This window comes from Taudactylus pleione, unplaced genomic scaffold (assembly GCF_031769625.1).
Source record: "Taudactylus pleione unplaced genomic scaffold, aTauple2 ptg001029l, whole genome shotgun sequence".
In the NCBI taxonomy this organism is placed as follows: Eukaryota; Metazoa; Chordata; class Amphibia; order Anura; family Myobatrachidae; genus Taudactylus; species Taudactylus pleione.
Genome location: NW_028285430.1, coordinates 365,546 through 386,823, shown reverse-complemented (window position 1 = coordinate 386,823; position 21,278 = coordinate 365,546). Strand labels below are relative to the sequence as shown.

The 21,278-nt window shown below is 42.6% G+C and overlaps 1 non-coding gene across 1 annotated transcript; it reads left to right on the top strand.

Moving 5' to 3' along the window:
• Nucleotides 1-6,285: 6,285 nt before the first annotated feature.
• TRNAI-GAU (transfer RNA isoleucine (anticodon GAU)) lies at nt 6,286-6,362 on the top strand. The gene has a single exon. It is a non-coding gene; the product is annotated as a tRNA-Ile (tRNA).
• Nucleotides 6,363-21,278: the final 14,916 nt, after the last annotated feature.

Here is a 21,278-nt window from a genome sequence, read left to right as displayed (position 1 = left end):
TGACATTAACTCCATAATGTTTTGCTAGAATACCCTTATGTAGTTATTTCATTTCTTAAAAATTATAAATGCAACTCCCAAAATAGGAAAATAAAGAGTAAAAAAGGTTGGGCAAACTATGCCAACATGTTGTTAATTGTTAGGTTAAAAAGACAAAAATACCAAACCCAAAAAAATTAAAAAACAGTTGGAAATGAATTTGAAAGGTACTGTCCATTTGTGCAAGGCATTTGTGGTTTTGTCATGTAAAACACAACATTTTTTAAAATAAACATTGTTTAATACACATTAGCTCACAATCCAAAAAATATACACACAAATTGTTGAAAATCAAAATCAAGAACTGGTTGAAGATGGTGCATGCCAACATGTTGTCCAAAATCAGGTAAGAAACACATTTGTCCAGGTGTAAAGCTCATTTGTGAGTCATTATTGTCACAGGCAATTTCAGGAAGTAAGCAGATTGTTGTTTGGATTTTGCAAAAAAAAAAAAAAGGTTAAAATTTAAAACATAGGATAGTTAACACACATAATTTACCTTATTCCCAATGTCAACAAATGAAAAATAAAGGAAAATCAAATACCTGAAAAAACGAGTAACTACATCATCACGTATGGCCCCCCTGACACTCTCCTCCTCCTCGGGGGGGCCATCCTCAGGCAAGGCATCCTCTGGCTGCATTGGGACACCACTCCTTATGGCGATGTTGTGAAATATCCCACACAGGACCACAATTTTGGAAACCATAGCCGGCAAATACATGAGGTCGCCACCAGAGCGGTGGAGGCATCGAAATCGGCATCTTAAAAGGCCAATGCAGCGCTCCACCACCTGCCTGGTGGCAGTAAGTGCGGAATTATATTGACTTTGTGGCCCTGGTGTAGGAACCAAATAAGGAGTGAGCAGCCAGGGCATGCAAGGGTAACCACTGTCTCCTGTGGGAAAAAAAAACATTCAGTACCATTTCTAAGTCAACAGTGTTTGTTTTAAAAATTAGGGGTACCACTTACCCAGATGCCACGCATCACCAACTTGTAGATTGTTTAATTTGTGCCAAAGCCCTGATTGCCGGATGACAAATGAATCATGTGCACTTCCTGGAAATTTGGCATTCAGGGACAGGATCTGGAGGGAGGCATCACATACCACCATTACATTCATTGAATGGAAATGTTTTCGGTTCCTAAATATTGCCTCCAGTGCTGCTGGAGGCTGAAGTGGTATGTGAGTGTCGTCCACAACCCCTATGATGTGTGGGAAGCCTGCAATTTTGAAAAATTTCTGCTTAACCACATTAAGGGACCCCATATCCAATGGCATATTAATAAAATGATGGAGGTGCTTAAAGAGTGCATCCATTACCGCCCTCAGGATCCTTGAAAAGGAGGATTGGGAAATTCCAGCAATGATGCCAACTGTGGTCGGGAAGGATCCTGAGGCTCTCATTTATAACACCGACATTAACTGCGTAAGTGGTGGTATTGCTGTTGGATTGTTAATTTGCCTTTCAAGATCACTCTCTATTAATGAAAGAGTGTCTAGGATGATTTGGGGTGGTAGGCAATAACGCCTTAAGACCACATCATCAGGCATTCCAAAAAGGGTGACACGTGTTCTAAATATCTGGGGCCTTGCACGCCTACGATGCCTACGCCTAGGAGGATGTTCCGGTTGGTCGGGGTCGTGGACCATCGCCACTATAATTCGCCCAACATCAATCTGAAATGTTAGACAATGTAGATATTTTTTTTAAATTTAACAATGAGAAAATATACTGATCTTTTTTACACATTAAGAAGAATCTTAAAGGGTTAGGCAGTGACATCTTGAACTAAACCTACAAATTAGAATTTACATATAAATAATGTAAAAATTTACACAAAATAAAGACAGGCTAAGGCTAAAATATAAAGAAAGCATGCACTACACAGATGATGTTGTTATTCTAGGATTGTACAAGAAAATTTTAATGTATGCTTAAGCCATAGACAGGATGAGCAAAATATACACAATACAGGTTACAAAATAACGCTTAATGGTACGCTTAAGCCATAGACAGGAGATGAGCAAAATATACGCAATACAGGTTACAAAATAACGCTTAATGGTACGCTTAAGCCATAGACAGCAGATGAGCAAAATATATGCAATACAGGTTACAAAATAACGCTTAATGGTAAGCTTAAGCCATAGACAGGAGATGAGCAAAATATATGCAATACCTTTTGAATTTATAATGGCAAAAAAATCATTGCCAAAAATATAAATTTTTTTACATACACCTATCTGCATAGTGTGACCCCTTAAATAAACATGAAAAATTATTAAAAATAACAGGGTCTAATGTATGACAAAAAATACTTATCGCACAAAGACGATAACACCAAAATAAACGATATCCACCACACCAAACATAAAAAACCCACTAAAAATAAGCAAAGGAAACACGTATTAACATTAAAAAGGAAAAAAAAAATTGCTAGTTCTAATCGACCAAAAATTAGTTCACAAAAACTTACCTCAACAAAAAAAAAATTGGATAAAGAAAAAAAACGCAAAATGCGAAAGAAAAAAAACAAACAGAAAACTCTAAAAAATCCTCCAAACTCTCCACAAACAACCACTACTCCAATTAACTCTCACATGACAACCACTACAAACAACCCACCCCGAAACAAGGCCACAAAAAAGCCTTAAATAGACCGAACTTTCCCGCTCAAATCAATGACGCACAATAGATGCGCCCGTATAATACACACGCATCTATAAAAATGTCACGAGAGCCCACAATGGGTCAGCTGAATTCAAGGGTTTAATCATGTCCACTGAACAGCAGCAAAGCCAAAATCCAGGACCTCACAGTAAGTAGCTCCAAAATTAAAGTTACCACCAAAAAAAAATAAAAAATGTTTTTTTCATTATTTTTTGTAAGGTGTTGAGACTGACAATGAGGAGGCTGCGGGGCCTAGTACCCAGGCCAGGGCCAAACGAAAAAGGCAGCCGCAATTCACAAGAAAGGAGATAGAGGCTTTGGTGCAAAAGTGCATTGATAACCTGACACGGGTACCCCGAATTATGGGTGCAAGCCAGAGATGGAAACTGTGGGAGGAAATAGCCAGTGCTGTCAATGGGGTTGGTGACTTTGTCCGTTCAACCAAAGAGGTCAAACGCCGGTACGTAAATACTCTCACCTAATTCCCAAAATGTGGAGGAACATTTCAAATCTAAAATTACTTTTTTTACCAACAGATGGAGTGACTTCAAATATCGGCTAAAGCAAAAGTTGGCTGATAGGGCTAGGCATGCAGGGGGGACAGGTGGTGGGCCAACCCCTGTGTCACTGGAGCTGATCGATTTGGAGGAGTTGGCACAGGGGTGTGTGCAGGAAGAGGAGGTGTTTGGCGTGTCCAACATGGACACAGACATGCCAGACTTTGCGGCTCCACATGTTCCCGCAGGTAATTTAGATAAAACTGTTTAAATTTGTTTTTTGTGAAAACTTAAAAATGTACTAATATTTGTATGATCTCTCTTTTTCACACAGGCACAGAAGAGGACGAGTCTGCACCAGAACTGAGGTTTGGCCGCAGTAGATCTGCTGGCTCCGCAGGGGAGGAAGCAGTATTTCCAACTGGGGACCCTGTGGCGGACAGTCCAGGGCCTTCCCCCTCGCAGGCAGTGGCCCTTCTCTCAGATCTCAATGAGAAAACGGATAAAAACACTGAGATTCTGATGAGGATGGACGCCAATCTGCTACGGGTGGCGGATGCCCTGGAGGAAAACGCTGCGGCCAATGTCAGAATAGCTAATGCCCTGGAGCAGCTCGTCCGCCTGCGCATGTTGGAGCTGGCCTCCCTTCCTGCCGGAACATCAGGGCCCTCCACCTCTGGCGCAACATCGGCCATCCCTCCAAATGTGCCTAGCCCTATGCCTAGGCCAGAGGAAACACCAGCTACCTCTGGCCAGGCAAGGCTTACGACCAGACGGACAAAGTCATGCTCCCTCCAACATCAAGCCAAGCGGGGGAGAAGGCGTTGACAGCACTGGCTAATTTCCCCAACTTCCATCTCTGTGTTTGCCCCATATTTTTGCACCTCAAAACCTCCCTCTCCTTTCTTGAGAATTGTTTTATTTTTTGTACATTACTTTATATTTTTGAACCCAATAAAAATAAAAAATTTTGGCTGAAAAAAATACCAAATTTATACCAAAATGTGAACATTTATTTTTTATAAAAAAGCAAAAACAAAAAAAAGTGTGTCAAATTCATTCTCAAATGGCTAAAAGGGACTGTAACAAACATACTTAAATACATAACAAAGGTCATATACTTAAAAAAAGGTTTAATTTAAAAAAACATAAGGTAACAGGTAAGTAAACAATAACACAAGCAAAGCAATTAGTAGCTGATTGTCTTTCTGTATTGTAACCAAAATGTTAAAAGAATTTAAAAATAAAAAAAAAGGTGTTGGGCTTTTTAAAAACAAAAAAAATCTGACAACAACATGCGTACGGAATATAGCAAAAGCATCAAGCATTTTTACCTTTATTTAAACATTTATTTTGTGATTTCTGTGATTTCCAAACACAAATAGGAACACAAAATGCGTTCCAAATTTAGCTAATAAATCATGGCCATTGGAAATCACCTTCTCGCAAGTGATCCAATTATTAGGTGATTGGTCTTGTGCCTTGTAAAGGAGAATAGCAAAACATCGATTCGCTAAGGGAGCTACGAAGAGACCATCGTCTTTGCGAGATCCAATACCCTACCACAAGCTGAACGAGCAGTCATAATGGAAACTGGATCACACAGTGATGTATCCAAAAGACCGTCCAAATTGGACATTCGCACAAGATAATACATGTACGCCCAAAAAACGGCTTGACACGCCTGCGTTTTCTCATCTCCACCCCCGTTACCACCCATAAACGGAACATTCTGTCAATCAAATTACATAGGTCACTTCCTGTTCGCTGTGTATACGAGCGAACGAAAAATGACCGCAATGATCCTGCCGCACATGCGCAATGATAACCAGACGCATGCGTGGTTTAAAACAATCAAATGTGTACGAGCGAACAGCTGATTGCGTCCGGCTCTGAATCAGGCCCACTGACCTTTAGCCAGGGAGAGGTACACAGGGGGACCAACCGAACGCTACCTGCGAAATCTGCGCTGGCCACCAGAGAAAAGATGGCCGCCGGAGACCTCACAGAGTGGCCGCAGGAGGAAGCAGCTCAGCGTCACCAGACCTAAGCGGAAAGGCGCGCTGAGCTGAGCCGCTAAAAAGGGAAGGCTGCCTCCCCTGGCTAGCTATTAACCCCAGGGTCGCTGGCTCCCGCTGCCGCATAATACCCTGGTGGTCTAGTGGTCCCGCGGGGTATGCCTCCGGAGAGGGGGAGCCCGCTAACCACTGCTAGCGCCTCCGGTCCATCCCGAGACCGGAGGCATGCGACTTTATTTGAACACGTGGGTCACAAGCAGTGACCCGCGGCTTACCTGATCCCCTGCGCTATGGGAGCAGTCGAGGGAGAACCCAGAGCCCATGCTAGTACAGACTCTGGGGTCCCGCCGCGATCCCCAGATCTGTGCTGGCGTCACGGCGCCAGCGGGGTGTAGGAGCGGCCACTTGGACGTCCAATGGACAGTCTGATGCTGCCGCTCTGAAAAGTTACTAAAAAAGAATATAAACTCCAAAAAAATAAGCTTAGGGGCTGCTAAGCAGCCCCCCTGCGCTAAGGTGACAAGACTTCAGCCAAGTACCAACTAAAACTGATATGCCTGTGGCTGGGTATAGAGGAGGATGGACCCAGTGCATCCTGGGAGCAGCAAAAGCTTTAGCTGCGTGGAGCCCGTGGATCCAGATCCAGCTATATACACAAAAAACAGAGTTGCAGATGCACTATGCGATCATTACTGTTCACATTTAAAGTTATTAAATAGAATTTCAGAGGTAGTTTGCATATCAATGGCCAATGATACGGGCCTGCCCACCAGCATCAAGGTCAACTCATTGAGCAGGTCCCTAACACTCTGGGGTTCACATTTGGGACACAGGGCATAGTACATCTGCAACTCTGTTTTATGTGTATGTTACTTTACAATCTCAGCATGATGGCACCTCTCATTACTATTAGGGTGTGCAGTCTAGAGCCCCTCCCTATACTCCAGATCCAGCTATACCCCAAGGTCAACCCTGTGGACCCCTATGGAACCTGAAGTAGAAATTGATACTTAACCTTGTGTAACCATGTAAACATAGCTCAGTTGAGGTCTTAGAGCTTTCAGAAATAGCTCAGTTGGGAGAGCATTAGACTGATGATCTAAAGGTCCCTAGTTTGATCCTGGGTTTTGGCATGTTTGAGTCCATTTTTTCTTTATTCCTTGAGTAGGGATCAGTGTTTAAGTATTTCAAATTTAAAGATCATCATTTCTTAACACAGTTGAATATTCAGTAGTAACTTCTAAATGATGAGTATGTATTATTTAACAACACGGTGCACAAATAGAGCTTAAATATAGTTTTGATATTGTCAGTCATCCTGGTCTATTATAATTTAAAGTCATCTAACAATGCTTCTTGTCCATAATTTGTGACCACTTTTACTTAAATGTATGATTAAGGGTTTGCATTTTCCTGTAGAAAACATTTACAGTAGAAAACACTTCTATGACATATATTCTTGTCATTTCATGCAATCATGATGACAAATAAATATTGATACTTAACCTTGTGTAACAATGCAAACATAGTTCTGTTGAGGTCTTAGTGACCTTTGCCAAACATAGACCTTGCCAAAATAACTCAGTTGGGAGAGCGTTAGACTGAAGATCTATAGGTCCCTGGTTCGATCTTGGGTTTCGGCTTGTTTGAGTAGGGATCAGTGTTTAAGAATTTAAAATGTAAACATTAATTCTTAACATAGTTGAATATCCAGTAGCAAGTTCTAAATGATGAAAACATTTTATTTAACAAGGTGCATAAAATAGGATTTTGGTACTTAATGTTAAATCCATTTCTCCAATTCCACAGGGGACACTGGAGCTTCTGATAGTGGGGTACAGACGGTGGGTTGAGTAGAGCCTGGCAGTTTAAGAATCTGAAAGTGTGACTGGCTCCTCCCCCTCAGTGCCCCATCAGCCCATTTTAAGAAAATGAGACCAGAGAGAATATAAAAAAGGCAGTCCAATCGGACAGCGCACTGCAGGAAACACAGACTGTCACACAATAACAACAGACAAAACTGCAAAAGAACTGTATCAGAACAATGAACGCATAAAGCATGTAAGAAGCACTGGGCGGGCGTCCAGTGTTCCCTGTGGAATAGGAGAAATGGATTTACCAGTAAGTACCAAAATTCTGGGGGGTTTTTACCCACTAGGGCGCATTGGAGCTTCTGACAGTTGGGACGTCCCAAAGCTACCTTTCTGGGTGGGAGATTGCTGAACAACCTGCAATACTCTGCGACCAAAACTCAAAGCAGAGGCCACAAAATGTTGAAACGATAAAACGTAATGCATGCAGAGACCACACAGCAGCGCAACAATGCTGAGAAGCCGAAGCGCCTCTACGTGCCGCCCAAGTAGTACAGGTGGAGGTCTAACAGAGGCCACATAGGCCTGCCAAATGGTCAGATGAATCCATCTGGCCAACATCTGTTTAGACACAGGTCAACCCCTTTAGTTTGTGTCAATCTGATGCCTTATTTGTCCTTTACGATGCTGTCTCTCTGTACGCGCCACATAGACACGAAGAGCCCACACCACATGCAGGGAGCGAGAACCTCCCGAAGAATACAACAAAGGCAGACCACAATCGGCTGATTGATGTAAAAAGCCGAAACCACCTTAGGCAAAAAGGAAAGTAGAGTACGTAGCTCTGCCCGATCTTCAGGTGAAATTAGTAAGCGAAATGGCAGCACAATGCCCCAAGTTCCGACACTTGTGTAGCCGAAGCGAAGGCCAACAAAAGGACCACCTTCCAAATTATAAATTTACAACCCACGTCCTCTAAAGGATCCAATGTTGCTAACTGAAGGAAGGACAAGGTTCAGATCCCATGGAGTAGTGGGTGGTAGAAAGGGGGCTGCACTCTAAGCACCCTCTGCAATAAGGTTTGAACCTCCGGCAACAGAGCGAGGCGATGCTGAAAAAACTGAAAGAGCAGAAACCTGCACCATGAGAGATACTAAACGAAGACCCGTGTCCAGCCCCTTTTGAAGAAAATGACGACAATGCCAGGAGATATATGCCTTCCAAATGCGATAATAGTAGGAATGACCGCCCTTAAAATGCCATGTCTTCTTAGGATGTCGTTCTCAACAGCCACACCATCAAAAGAAGCAGACATAAATCGGGGTTCACGAATGGACCCTGCTGCAGAAGATCCGATTGTAGCGGAAGAGGCCAAGCTTAGTCTGCCAGAAGGAGTAAGATATCAGAGTACCAAGCTCGACAAGGCCAATCCGGAGCAACTAGAATTACTATGAACAACTCGCGCTTCATCCGTTTGTGAAAACGAGGAAGGAGAGGAAATGACAGGAACAGGTACATGAAGCTGTATGGCCAAGGAATCAACAAGGCATCCGCACCCGATGCTGCTGGATCCCCGGTCCTGGAGCAGTAAAGGGGCAGCTGACAATTTGTCCGGGAGGTCATGAGGTCTATTTGTGGTTTCCCCAACATGAACTAGTTGAAGAAACACCTCGGGATGGAGGGACCATTCCCCGGGGTGGAGATCCTGACGACAGAGGTAGTCTGCTTTCCAGTTGTTGACTCCCAGAATGAAGACTGGAAATGGCCTTGACGTGTCTTTATGCCCACAGAAGAATGCGGCTGACCTCTCATTGTTAGGCAGCTGCAGCTTCCTCCGTGTCGATTGATGTACGCCACCGCGGTGGTGTGGTCAGATTGTATCCAAATCGGAAGTCCCCGCAGTAGAGGAGCTGCCTGAATGAGCTCCCTGTAGACTGCACACAGTTTGAAAACGTTGATTGGTAAAAGGGATTCCTGAAATAACTAATGCCCCTGGAAGTGGCTATCCAAGACCACAGATGCCCATCTGTGAAGGCTGGCATCCATAGCGATCAGTGTCCAATTCCAAATTCCTGAAGTGTTGACTCCCCACATGGTGGTCTGTCTGGAGCCACCAGATCAAGAATATGCAGGTCTGAGAAAGTTGCACCAGACGATGCAGCTGAAGGTGGGCACCCAACCACTGAGAAGATACAATTGGAACGTTCTGGAATTAAATCTTCAGAATTGGATAGCCCCAAAGGAGGCCACCATCTTCCCCAGGAGATTTATGCACAGATGTACAGATACTCTTTTCAGCTGGAGGACCAAGCGAACTAACTCCTGGATGGCTATCACCTTGTCTAGCAGCAGGAAGACCTGTAGCAGGATTGTCTAAAGACATCAAAAACTCTCCTGCTTCTAACTCTGCAATCACAGAATGAAGGCATTCCATCTTGAATCTGTGAAAGGAGAAGTACTGGTTGAAAGTCTTAAGATTTAAATTGGGTCTGATTGACTCATCCAGCTTTGGAACCACAAAAAGATTGGAAACAAAACCCTGGTTTCTTTGAGCTGTGGGAACAGGGGCCAAAACCTCTGCCAGCAGTAGCATGTTGATCGCCTGTTGTAAAACCAGTTGATTTAAAGGATTGACTGGAAACCCTGTGGAGGAAAAATGAACCGGAGGAGTGAAGGCAAATTATCTTGTATCTGTGAGATACTAGATTCCGCTCCCAAGTGTCGGGACAAGTCTGCCACCAAACCTCCATGAAGTGACGTAGCCGAGCACCCACCTTGGGATCTCTGAGGTGGGATGGGAGCCAGTCATGCCACAGGCTTGTCCGCTGGGTTGAGATCCAGACGGCATGCACTTGCAGCCTGATGTCCTCTCACACAACCTCATCGAACTGCAGAAATGAGCCTCGTGGTCGTCCCTGAAATCTCGCTGCTCGAAAGGAATGAAAAGGTTAACACCCAAAGCTTAACGACCGACAAGGTTGATGGTCGCGATGGTTATCACCATCGCGACCATCGGGGCTTACGACCAGACCCTAAGGTCTGGGCACTCGTAAGCCCCAGGGAGCTTTCTGCTCTGATGGAGCAGGAAGCTCCCCACTGACATCACCGATGATGTCAGTGCAGCCGCCCACAAAACGGTAGGCGTTCGTTAAGGAACGCCTACCGTTTTGGAAACCACCCCCCTGGCCCGCCTACCAAACGGGGCGAGCTGTCGATCAACATCGACAGCCGCCCCTTTGGTAGCGAGCTCCGGAGCGACAGAGTTTCTGTCAGTCAGAGAGTCAGTGCGGCCGCTGCGCATGCGCAGGACTAACCATCGAGTTGGTTACGAGCGCATCGGCACTTGCGACCAACTCTGACTAAGGTCCATAGTCCCTTATAGTATAGCCAAACATTTTTTCCTATTTTTGTAAATACAATATAGATTAATATATTTGTGAACCGAGAAAATTACATGACAATCTTAAATGGGATATACAGTACAAGTTCAATATATTAAAGAAGAAATTGAACATCGAATCTATAATAGATCAACCAAAGAAAATAAAACAACTGGCAAATTGTCTCAATTTATAGAATATTAATAATAAAAAGAAAAAGACATAAAACAAAATTACAAATAACCAGCACAACAGGTGCGTACTCAAGACCCACGAGTCGTCGATCCATCCATGGGACAAATCAAAGTAAAAGGAGAAATAGGTAAGGAAGAAGATAGTCAAATGATATGTATAGAGAAAAAGACAAGATACAAGAAAAAAAGGTTGTATAAAAAGGTTGCTGGAAGCAACTCCGGATAGCTAGTTTAGTAGACAATGGGAGCGTCTGAATATATTTGCCCCAACTTTGAAATAGTTTAGACGTTAGTGTCTCCTTATTCAAAGTTGTCTCCAGCCAGTTCATGGTAAATAAAAAGAGGAGTCTAGAAGTGACCATGGCTAAAGTGGGTACAGAGTCATGGATCCATTGTTGAAGGATAGCTTTTTTGCCAACTGCCGCAAGAAGTAGTAATAATTTTTTTATCAACCATGGGGATATCAGGTTGGTCAGCTAAATAGCCAAATATTGCCCAGGGCGCTGTGCACCAGAATGTTAACTCATTATGGTAATACCACTTTAGGTATATGTCTTTCCAGAATTGTTGAATGTATTGGCAGTCCTAAAAGCAATGCTTAAGATCTGCCTCAAGAGCTAAGCATTTGGGGCAATTGGCATCTTCAGATAAACCAAATCAGATGTCATCTTTTAGGTGATATATATGCTCTATGTAATATTTTATATGTCATTTCCTGATAGGAACTGGCTGTAATGTGCTTTAGGTTCAACTAAAAAGTTTTGAGAATATCAGTGAGAGAGATGGTAATTGAGTAGCCCATTTGCTAATCCCTGGCAGCTCACTTTCTGGATCAAGTTTGATTCTTATTCAAGCATATATAGTGGAGATAGATTATGAGCCAAATTGGACAAGAGCATTAAAAGAATTTAAAAAGTCTTCTGGATTTGACCGTGGAAGAATGGATTTCAAGTAATGTACATCTTAAAAGTAAGGAAATCTATGTTGATGCCTAAGATTGTACTTTTACATAGCTTCAGCAAAAGTAAGTGGTGTTGTCGAGGAACCCAGTAATTGTCTAAGAGTGGAAATACCCAAAGAGGGCCAAGTGGTAAAAGGTAAGGATGTAGTGCCATCTTGAAATTACATATTTCCTACCAAAGGAAGAAACAAGGAATGTGTGTAATTAAGATTGTGTTTTCCTAACCAATTTCCAGGCCTGGAGAGTGGAAGTCAATAATATATTATCTAAATGGAGTGACTTGAGTGTAGAGAGGCATGCATGTAAGACGTAGTTAAGCGAAAGAGGGGAGCATAGTTGTGATTCCAGTGCAACATCTGTATAAATATTACAGCCTTCGAATCCAGTCAATTGCAAAGCGGAGGAGATAGGTCAGATTGTGTTTAAATGTCAGGTAAATTAGTCCCTCCTTACCTGTGGCTGCTGAGTTAATTTACGGAAACTAATTCTAGGTTTTTTATTGTTCCACAAAAATCTTCAAATAAGTCTATTAAGGTGAAATAAATCCTGTTGTGTGAGAAGAGAGGTCATCTGCAATACATATAAAAGTTTTGGGAAACTTTCCATTTTTACCAAATTGCAACGTCCCAAAAAATTAAGATGAAGGTTCTGCCAAAGACTGAGCTCCGATTGAATTTTACAAATAATGAGACGTATATTATATGTATAAAGATGAGAAGGATGGGAAGGTAATGAAATTCCCCAAAATTTAATATGGTTATGTTCCCATTGAAAGGGAAAACATTATTCCAACCCGATCTCGCCCGCCCAACATAGCTAAGGCTTCAGATTTGTCATAGTTAATAGAAAATCCAGCAAATGAAGAGAACCACTGGATGGGTGTGATTAGTAAGGGGACTGAACTCCTAGGGTTTGATGTGAGTAGAAGCAGGTTGTCAGCAAAGGTTATTACACGAAGTTCCCTATCTTTATGCCCTGGTATCCATGGAGATTCATCAGGTATTGTAAAAAAGGGTTGAGTGCTAAATTAAAAAGGAGGGTGGAAAGGGGGCAGCCCTGCCTGGTGCCTCATTCTAAGTAAAAGGTAGAAGAGGTAATACTATTAACCATAACCTGTGCCATAGGTGTAGTATAAAGAGTGTGTACAAGGGAACGGAAAACAAGGCCAAAGTGTTCGGAATGGAGCACCCTAGAAAGACGGGGCCATGCAATCTTGTCAAATGCTTTTTCTGCATCTAGGTTAATAAGGATATTATCCCTCCCTTTATGTTAAGGAGTATGTGAAATGGCTGCATTAGCCGCACGGAGTACCTGTGCAGACTGTCTATTCCGAACTAAACCAAGTTGAGCAGGCGAGATCAAGCTGGGCAGAAAAGTTTGTAATCTATTTGCTATCAGTTTGGTTAGAATTTTGAAATCCTGGTTAAGGAGTGAGATAGAGCGGTATGACCTGACTAGAGATGGATCCTTGCCTGGTTTTGCTAACACAATTATTTTAGCCTCATTAAATCGAAGTCGGATCTCTCCGGAAGTAAGAATGTGATTATAGAGTTTTGTTAAAGTCTGTGTTAATTCAGCTCCAAGCATTTTGTAAAACTCGGCACCAAAACCATCTGGGTCTGAGCTTTTACCGTTAGGTAAGGATTTAATAACTTTAAGAACCTCCTCATCAGATATAGGTTCATCAAGAAATTCTCTTTCCTCCAGAGAGAGAGTGTAGGAAGACGAGCTTCCTCTAAAAATTTAGAACCTTCATCTGGATCATCAGAGCTTGCAGTATATAAAGATTTATAGAAATGCATAAATTCTTCACAAATAGCGGTAGGGTCGGAGATAATTTTACCAGAAGTATTTATGGCATGAACCCAGGGACCTGATTCAGAGCCATTCGCTAAGGCGCGATTGTTGCTCAGTGTGCATTCATATAATTCACAGTGCACGTGCGCAAGCCAGTCTCAGCGATGGGAAACCGTGCGCTCGCAGTACACAGAGTTCCCGCTACTTTGAGTGACAGATAGTGCCGTTTGTGGGTGGCAACAGGGGAAGGTGCTTATGAACGGGGGAGTGGTGAAGCAAACGCAGGCGTGTCTGACCGTCAAAACAGAATTTTAAGGGCGTCCATTATTAAAAGTCAGCGTCATTGTACACGTCAGTTCGCATCTATTTCGATGGAAGTACTCGCAGTGCTTGTGGGTGCCAGGGTCTACCACAAGCACTGCATTAGCAGGCGATGGTTCTTTCAGCTGCCGATGTATGCAGTCAAATAAAAGAGGAGCACATGTTACTCATTGCATTGTATATTTGCAAATTGGATGCGTTAATTAGCATTTTTTTGGGGGGGGGGTTGGTTACTCTTTGTGTTTGTGACTTTGATATTTAGAAAGATACCAATCCCCCCAAAATTTTACTTCCCAAACCATTGTCCCTATATTTTTTAAAGCACAAATACATGTTTTTTTTGTTTTGGTGTATTTAAAGTGTAATAGTTTTTTTTTTTTTTACAATTAAACTCCATTCAAGCTGGTGTGGAACTGCACATCCCAGCATGCCATTCCAGAGTAAATACATGCCTTATTAGCAATACTTTGCCAGGCCAGGGCCAGATTTGTTGTTCCATAGTAGATCTAGTGGTTTTTTGTTTTTGGTAAAAGGTTAAAAAATAATTTTATTAAAAAAAATTACTGAGTTTTTTTATTTCAAATTTTTTTTATTTTAATTTCATCAAACCAACATTTATGCCATGACATTTTTTTGAAAATCGTTATTGAAAATATGATTTTTTTCACCAAAAAAATAATAAATTTATAACATTAAAAATACATGATTTTCTGGACAAATTTGGTTTCGGATTACCATCAGAAAATGAAGATGTGGACACAATTACAGATGTGGGTGTGGAAAGTGTGGGTGTGCCGCCACCAGATTTGCCGCCTCCACCTCCTACAAACACATCCCCTCAAAATGTGGCTGGTCCATCACATGGCATGATACAATGTCAATATATTCCTTGTGAAGCATCCAGGGCACTAACCAGATTACATTTTTGGACATAAACATTCTCAAAGTTCTGGGTGAAATAAATCCAAGAACATCAATCTTTTTTATTTTTTTTTGCAGCGACTCCGGAAAGCTGATTTTACGGATCCGAGTGGACTGTCGTGGACCCCACTGGGAGCTCGGTCCAGCCACAGCAGGGCACTGGTCCACCTCACCTTCTATTGGGCCAGTCAGATGTTCTTTCATCTCCCTGACATTTTGGCTTATGGACCTTAGAAAGGAGTTTTGCTCCAACATGCTGGACTGGACTGCCTCAATGGCAACTGTTTGCCTTAACACTGCCCTTAGCCCATCCAAGACTTGGGCAAGGGTGCCAGTGGAGGATGGGGGAGGCACAATTGATGGAGGTTGTGCCGTCACCACATCCATCTACAGGCTTTCAGCCATGACATGTCCTATAAAATGGAAGAAATAAACATTATTGTTTTGCAAAAAAACAAAAATAGACAAATACAAAGACAGGTGTATGCAAATAATTACCAGACTCAGCATGTTGGTCATCTTGAGGAGGCTCCTGATGGTCTATTTTGGCCTCCAACACTAACCTCCAATCTAAGGCCCCCAAAATTTGATGTTGCTTTTGGGTCAAAGCCAAGCTGTCAGGGAGAGGACATCCTGGCCTATTAAGGTGCTTGATCCACAAAATCAGCTTTGTCTTGAGTCGGCTGCAAAGGTCACCCCCCCCTTAAGAAAAATTTTGATTAAAATTTGTTAAAAAAAAAAAAAAACTTGTGTTGACATAAAAACATATATTGACCATTGGGCTTTCAAAATTTTTTTTTTTTTTTGTTGAAACGTAAAAAAAACCCACATTTTGTAGACAGTTTAACAAAGATCGTTAATTATATAAAAAACTTACTTTTTTTCACACAAAATAAGCATCCAAATGAGTAGAGTGCTTCCAATTGATGATCTTGGAAAATTTCACCCAGATTTTTTTCCGATGTTGCACAGGAATGTTATGTCCAAAAGTGAATCTGGTTAGTGCCACCTGGATGAGGGTATCCGTAACCCCACAAGGAATATCTTGACCTTGTATTGTGCCATGTGATGGCCCAGCCACATTTGGAGGTGATGTGTTTGTAGGAGCTGGAGAAGGATCATCTGGTGTGGGCTCAGGCACACTTTCCTCATCCACATCTGTGTGTCCACAACTTCAATTTCTGATGCTATACCCAAACCAAATTTGTCCAGAAAATCATGTATGTCAATCATGCAGTCCTCTACAATGGCCTCCTCAGAATCCATGACTGCAAATTGCACAAATCCAGGCGGTGCTATTTATAGCCATATGAGTACGAGCTACTGTGCGCCACTCCCAAGCAGTGCACTACGTCATGCACAAGCGACCAACACATCCTTTAAAACCGGCCCTCTAAATTCAAATCACTTTCACAAGGAGCTGCAGAGTGTTGGGAGTGTACTACTGGACGCACAGGCATATCCTAGCTGTGGGATGAGGTGAGTGACATGCTGTGTGATAGAAATATAATTTTTTTATTTATAATCACATCGTGTCAATAATCATGCTGTGCATCAATACATATTTCATGGTCGGTGGTGATTAGTAGCTGGACTTTAGGTCCTGCAGCCTCCTAATTCTATATTTCTGCTTAACATTTATTGATTTTTTACCATGTAGATGGTGTGGAGTTTATATGTACTCTCCACTTGGTTTTTGTGACCTAGTATTTCTAGGCTGTCGAGCAGATGATTAGCCCCTTTAGAGCTTTTACATTCAACGTGCATCAGTAGTATAGGTTTTTTCTGAAATTATCTTTTACCATCGTTTTGTTTATTATTTATAATCAAATCGTGTCTAGGTTCTTGCTGTGATCTTTGTAAGTGTTTGCTGACGTTTTATGTTCCAGACTTTCACTGCCATCTTGTGGTTCTTGGGACTCATTACACTTGGTGATATTTTCTTTCTCACAATTACAGCCACCGCAGTGACTTGTGTGAGCGCCGGACGGCGCACGTCGCATGTGCAGTGACGTCATCAGTTCCTGCTGGGCGGCAAACGGGGCTGTGCAGCTGTCTCATCACTGGGGATCTCTTCTCTTCTATATAAGGTAAGCCAATTACACTGTACCTTTGTCCTGATTACATTTTGTATTAAATGAAATGTTGACTGTATGGAGGTACCTGTCATGTGTTAGGTGTACACACACCACATTGTTAAAGTGATACTAAGTCCTGTGAGTGCCACTACTTTTGGATCTGCCTATTGACTACATATATTGGAGACACCCAAGCAGGATGTACTACTCAAAGCACTGAGTGCCAGCACATTTGCATTTACTATATCTATATCTATCTATCTATCTATCTATCTATCTATATATATATTTATTGAGAGAGAGAATATATAATTTGACATACAAAGTTGGGGAAAGTCAAATTTGCAAACTCCAGCCTCTGAAAATTAAAAAAATTAAAAAGGTGTGGTTTTACACTGATTGCAATCGCCACATAAGCAATTAAAGGGTACATCGAAAGCTCAGATGAGAAAACATTATTCTCCCAAGTAATCGCTATGGACGCGTAGGGTGATGGCTGCGTCCGTCAGACGAGTGTAGTCGTCGCTCGTTATGTTACGTGGTCCGGTAGGTATGTATTCATTGTGATGGGTGTTTACCTGCTTGCGTTGTGCGTTGCGAGCGATCGCTCGTTTTGCATTTTCTCGCTCGAAGCAGCTGCGAGCGATCACGTCTTAGCAACCGGCTCTGAATCAGGTCCCAGGTCTTGGTCTGGGGACCTTTGATTAAATTTGCAAGGAGTTTCCCTGATTTATTCCCATATCTATGGAATTTATTCCTTTGATAATCATGGTTCTTTTGGGCCTGTTCTGTAAGGAAAGTGCATATTTACAAGCAAAATAAATATGATAGTTTTGTGAGTAGGTGTCTCAAAACATTTAAATGTACTATATGCGGCAGTGAGGGCACAACTAAGTTCCTGAAGTTAAGTTGTGAATAAATTACGATAAGATATGTCCTCTAAGGACAGCTTTGGAGGCCCCCAAAATATCACTGAATTATCTGTTTGGTCTAGGTTGTCATTGATATAATTGAGCCAAGTATTTTTAAGATGTAAATTAAAATCAATCGAAAGCACCAGCATTTAGTGCAATTTTTAGGCTGGCTTAGCTGAATAGTTAGAAGTAGTGGGGCATGATCAGATATAATCTCTTTGATAGATGTATGAGTGATTTTAGAAAAATGGTGTTGAGAGAGCAGGAAATAATCAATGCGAGAGTGGGTAGAGTGAGGGTGGAAATAATAAGAGTAATCCTTTTGTAAAGGGTGGTGAAGTCACCATGTGTCTAGTAAATTGAGGTGTGTGCAGAAAGAAGAGATGGTGTCACAGTGAGGAGTAGGTCTCCAAGTACTCACTCCGGATCTGTCCATGGATGGATCCATGACCACGTTGAAGTCTCCGCCCACAATGAGGTTGCGCCCTCCCCATTCCAGAAGTTTTTGTACCAGGACTGCAAAAAAAGACTGGTTAGGTAAATTTGGGGCATATAGATTAAGTAATGTATATTCAACATTATCAAGAAGTACATCAAGTAGTATGAACCATCCATCTGGATCCAAGAATTTCCTACGTATAGTGTATATCAGATTCCGGTGAAAAAGAATGGCAGTCCCCCTAGTTTTATTGGAGTATGGGGCAGAGATACATTCTCCGATCCAGGGGCAAGAAGAGTATTTCTAATATCGTCAGTCCAGTGAGTTTCTCGGAGAAATACAATATGCGGATAGAGGCGATGAAGATGTGAGATAACTTTATTGGATGGTTAAGTCCCTCAACATTCCAATCTTTTACAATCGTAAAAGAGGTCAATTGGGTTCATCCAGGGACGGATGAAGAAGAGGGAGTGAAGTTGGTCGACTATCCAATTCCAGTAGAAGGAATAAGCAGTGTAGAAAGGTGAATGACAATGTAGGGCCTCTCCTCGTCCCACCGAGCGAGGGTAGGGAATCCTTTGGCAGAACGAGTCTCGGGGTCTGGGTATTTAACAAAAGCAAATAAAAGAACAGTCAACGGTAGGCAAAACCAAATGGTGCTAAAGAGCCATCCTGTAAACATGAGGAGCGTCTTCAGCCAATTTTTTGTGGCTTGTACCTCATTCCAAAAAAAAATGTAGAATATGAAAGACAGAGAATTACTATAATGGTAAAAGTCAAGTATCTTGGCATGAAATATCATTCCTGGCAGCTGAAGGAACATAAAAAAAGAAGCAGTTTTCCATCTTTAACAATTCTCAATCGAGCTGGATAAAATAGTGAAAATTTGATCTTGTTTTCAAAGAGCTGCTTGCAGACAGGAGCTTGTTGGCAACATGGCTGGAAAAATCTTGAAAGGTGAGGAGACGGTCACCATTATGAGTTCGATTAGCGGTTCTCCTGTAGTGGTTGAGAAGTTTAGTTTTATCAGCATAATTAAAAATTTTCATGATGACAGGGCGAGGGTGGTCAGAATCTTTTCGTTGATCCGGTCCTACTCTATGTGCATTCTCAATAGCCAAAGGTGTAGTTTTCAAATCCATAGCTAGCTGTTCTGGTATCCAGGTAGAAAGTAGTTTCGGTAATTCATGATCCTATACTGTCTCTGGAAAGCCCACCACACTAAGGTTATTTCTCCTACTACGATTTTCTAAGTCATCAAGTTTGTCAGCAAAAACAGATAGTTTCTTTGCATTGATCCTCAATGACTTGATTGGCTGAACGCAAGTCATCTTCCAGGGAGGACACCCGTTGTTCATCATCAAAGCTTTTGGAATGTTGGTTCATCTGGGTTAGGGTGGAATCAATGGCCTCCTTTAGGCCAGCCAATTTTTCATCTAAGAGAGGGCTAAGCATTAAGATGCAGCAGTATCAGCCGGTTTAATCTTTTTTACTTTGGGGTTGCAGTTGTTTTACATCTACGTTGAGAGGTAGAATGGGAGATGGAGCAATCAGATTCCGAGGAATTAGTGTGAAGTGTCCTCTTGTTGCGCTGAAGTAGAGCCGGTAGGGGTCATGGAATAGCTCACTAGAAATGTTTTCATAGAGAATGTAGGAGCCGGAGGTGAAAGGAGATGATGTTGCCGTGAGACAGATGAAAGAGGAAAAGCTACATGTATAGGTTAATAAGCCATGGTTTACATTATGCTCTCAAACCTATGAAAGGAACAAGATAAGTCGGTGATAGTTCCAATAGCAGCTGAGAAATAGAGTGAGAGCTCATGTAACAGTTGTGGGAATATGAGGGAAAAAAAAGAAATAAAAAAGTGTTATTCATCCAGGCAAAAAGGATAATATATAGTTAGTTGTCTATCTGCACAGCATCTCTCACAACTGCTAAAATCTGCCAATAATGTAAGAGTAGAGCAAGATATATTAAATTGCTGGATGCAAATTATCGAAGCTGTAGTGAGGAGTCTGGTATATATAAGAAGCTGTGCATGCATGGAGGGTAGGCAGCAGGCAATATTGAGCAGCAGGTGGATGGTAAAGCAGCAGGTGTACACAGTCCCTTAAATAATATAGCTGGATGTCTGATGTATGGATCCTGATTTCCAAGATGGCGGCCAGATATATGTGCAGTGTGTGCACTTACTGTATTTATTCATTCAGGCCCTGGGAGGCGTCAGCCACGGGTGGACATCAGCAGGGAATTCAATAGCATATGGGGAGGCCACCTGAGGGAAGTGGCAGCGGTAGCTAACGGCCACGGCGCTGCCGTTAGAGTCGCACTGGGGACAGGGCCGAAATAGAGGCCGCGGCTTCACTGCCGCAGTAAGCCGCAGCGGTGGTCGGGTGGCCGAGGATCCGCGATCGGCTCAGCAGGGTCTCTGGGAGCTGGTAAGGTGTAAGAGCCCCCTGGGGAGAGTCAGCAGCAGGCAGGGGCTCAGAAATATGCCGCTTTTGTTGCTGGTCAGACGGAGCCAGAGAAAGACACGTCTGTTCCAGTGCTCAGTTAGGCCACGGCCCCCGTATAGATGGATTTTAACGTCTCGAATTTCTGCTCAGAGCTTTCCTTAAGAGAATTAGCTCCCGGAATTGGGAGTTTAGTTGTCTTCGATAGAAGTGAAACCGAAGAATCCACAGGCGGCAGAGTCTCCCATTCACTTCTGGTATATGTAGGAAAGGTATAAGGGAAAGAAAGCTCCTAGTGATCTGGAACTTACAGTCCAGATGCTTTCAGACTGCTGCCACCTGTTCATCTAGCTGGAGAGAAACAGGAAAGGTAACCGTGGACTTTTGTTTCTTACCGAATAAAGAATCATCTAAAAACTCAGGAGTCTCTGGGTCAGAAATGTGAAGAACTAACCTCACTGCAAGGATAAGTGCTTCAATACCCTGTGCAGCTTCAGGTTCCTGCAAGGAAACCTCTACGTCTGAGTCGTCCAGAATCTCCCCTTCCTCTTTCTGAGAAGATTGGTCTGCCTCAGAATCTTCATCTGACTGGAGAACCACCAAAAGTGCCCTCTTCTTAGCAGGCAGACTTACCGTGGCCTCTGGAGATTTAGAAGCGGCACCCATCATCCAGGCTAGTCCTTCCACTGAACGGGCTAAGTCCTGAACCCAAGTCGGTTCTGCAGCTTGAAGGGAAGAGTGAGATGTGCTAAGTCTCACCTTGGCAGCCTCCCGCTCTC